Raw genomic sequence first — 2,770 nt, 5'->3', positions numbered from 1 at the left:
CAGCAAATATCAGATTGCAGACCATACAGGAACTATATGGTCTTACGTAGTGCTGTTTAGATGCAGTCAGTATCACAAAGAAACATTTACATCTAGGAACCTGATAGGAAAAGTATTTTCTGATTGGAGTTATTCTCATCTATTCTCCATTTAGTCCTCCTGACTCCATGATGACTTTTCAGATCTAGAGCTTGTCTCTGCAGATGTCTGACTCCTGAGTCCAGCATATCCCAACACAGTGTTTTTAAAAATAGCATTGTCATTATAATACCCCCTATATAAAAACCTACCTATGCTGTTCTCCTGAATAAGTAATGAATCCCCCTTTAGAATTTAAGCCCGCAAGGGCAGGGCCCTCTTCCCTCTGTACTAGTCTGTCTATTGTCACTTGTAGATGTACTCTTTATGTAACCCCCTCTCATGTACAGCACCATGGAATCAATGTCAGTCAATCAATCAGTCTGCCGAAAATCCCAGTCCCCAGCTGCCTAGTTTTATCTGACTGTTGATCAAAATACGGCAGGATCTCACGCATTTTTTTTTATTATTATTTTTTTAAATAATTTAAAAAAAATAATGGGCTTCCCTGTATTTTGATTGCCAGCCAAGGTAAAGCCAAGCAGATGGGGTTGGCAGCCCGTAGCCATCCGCTTTATCTACGCCGAGAATCAAGAATACCGTGGAGCGCTGCATCATTTTTTTTAATGATTTATTTTGCTAATTTTATATTGCTCATTCTCCACTGTTTCCACCAGCCTGTCCCTATTTTCACAATGCCTCTTGATTTGATCCCCAACTTCAGTGTGAGACTCCCACTGCCCATGTGCACACTGTACACTGTACACCCCACATTGGACCCTCTTCACACTATCCCCTCACATTGCCCCCACTCTCGACATTGTGCCCTCACACTGACTTCTCTCCACAGTGTGCCCTCACCTTACTCTGCCTTCAAACTGAACCCCAGTACTGTTCCCTCCACACTGTCCCTCTCTATACTGTGTCCCTTCTCAGTTTCTCACTTTCATACTGCCTCTTCTTCATACTGTAAAGGACAGTGCACAGGGGAGGAGCCAGTGCACAAGGTGGGTAGACAGCACACAAGGGGGAGACTGTGCATGAGGGAAGGGAGACATCGCACATGGAAGACAGTACACGGGGGGAGGGAGACAGGCAGCACACAGGATGTGAGACAGTGCACGTGGGGGACAGAGAGGGGGGCAGCGCATTGTGCAGGGAGACAGCGCTCCCCCGTGGTATCTATTAAAGGGGCCCACTCAGACTCTCTCGCCCATGGCCCATGAGAACTTGCAACCGGCCCTGCCCCTTGAGATCAACATCAGCAAAGAGTTTGTATGGTCTCCCCGTGCTTGTGTGGGTTTCCTCTGGGTACTTCAGTTTCCCCATACTCCAAAGACTTACTGATAGGGAATTTAGATTGTTAGCTCCCAAGGAACAGTGATGATGTTGTCTGTAAACCGCGGCAGAATATGAGGGCGCTATATAAGAACAGTGCTAGCCAAAAGTATTGGCACCCCTGCAATTCTGTCAAAGAATACTCAGTTTCTTCTTGAAAATGATTGCAATCACAAATTCTTTGGTATTATTATCTTCATTTAATTTGTCTACAATGAAAAAAGAAAAAAATTGTCATAAAGCCAAATTGGATATAATTCCACACCAAACATAAAAAAGTGGGTGGACAAAAGTATTGGCACGGTTTGAAAAATCATGTGATGCTTCTCTAATTTGTGTAATTAGCAGCACCTGTAACTTACCTGTGGCACCTAACAGGTGTTGGCAATAACTAAATCACACTTGCTGCCAGTTGACATGGATTAAAGTTGACTCAACCTCTGTCCTGTGTTCTTGTGTGTACCACATTGATCATGGAGAAAAGAAAGAAGACCAAAGAACTGTCTGAGGACTTGAGAATCCAAATTGTGAGGAAGCATGAGCAATCTCAAGGCTACAAGTCCATCTCCAAAGACCTGAAAGTTCCTGTGTCTACGGTGCGCAGTGTCATCAAGAAGTTTAAAGCCCATGGCACTGTGGCTAACCTCCTTTAGATGTGGAAGGAAAAGAAAATTTGACGAGAGATTTCAATGCAAGATTGTACGGATGGTGGATAAAGAACCTTGACTAACATCGAAACAAGTTCAAGCTGCCCTGCAGTCCGAGGGAACAACAGTGTCAACCCGTACTATCCATCGGCGTCTGAATGAAAAGGGACTGTATGGTAGGATATCCAGGAAGACCCCACTTCTTACCCCGAGACATAAAAAAGCCAGGCTGGAGTTTGCCAAAACTTACCTGAGAAAGCCTAAAACGTTTTGGAATAATGTTCTCTGGTCAGATGAGACAAAAGTAGAGCTTTTGGGGAAAAGCCATCAACATAGAGTTTACAGGAAAAAAAGAGGCATTCAAAGAAAAGGACACGGTCCCTACAGTCAAACATGGCGGAGGTTCCCTGATGTTTTGGGGTTGCTTTGCTGCCTCTGGCACTGGACTGCTTGACCGTGTGCATGGCATTATGAAGTCTGAAGACTACCAACAAATTTTGCAGCATAATGTACGGCCCAGTGTGAGAAAGCTGGGTCTTCCTCAGAGGTCATGGGTCTTCCAGCAGCACAGTGACCCAAAACACACTTCAAAAATCACTAGAAAATGGTTTGATAGAAAGCACTGGAGACTACTAAAGTGGCCAGCAATGAGTCCAGACCTGAATCCCATAGAACACCTGTGGAGAGATCTCAAAATGGCAGTTTGG

Source organism: Anomaloglossus baeobatrachus, chromosome 4, assembly GCF_048569485.1.
Source record: "Anomaloglossus baeobatrachus isolate aAnoBae1 chromosome 4, aAnoBae1.hap1, whole genome shotgun sequence".
NCBI classification, from domain to species: domain Eukaryota; kingdom Metazoa; phylum Chordata; class Amphibia; order Anura; family Aromobatidae; genus Anomaloglossus; species Anomaloglossus baeobatrachus.
This window is presented reverse-complemented; position numbering follows the sequence as displayed.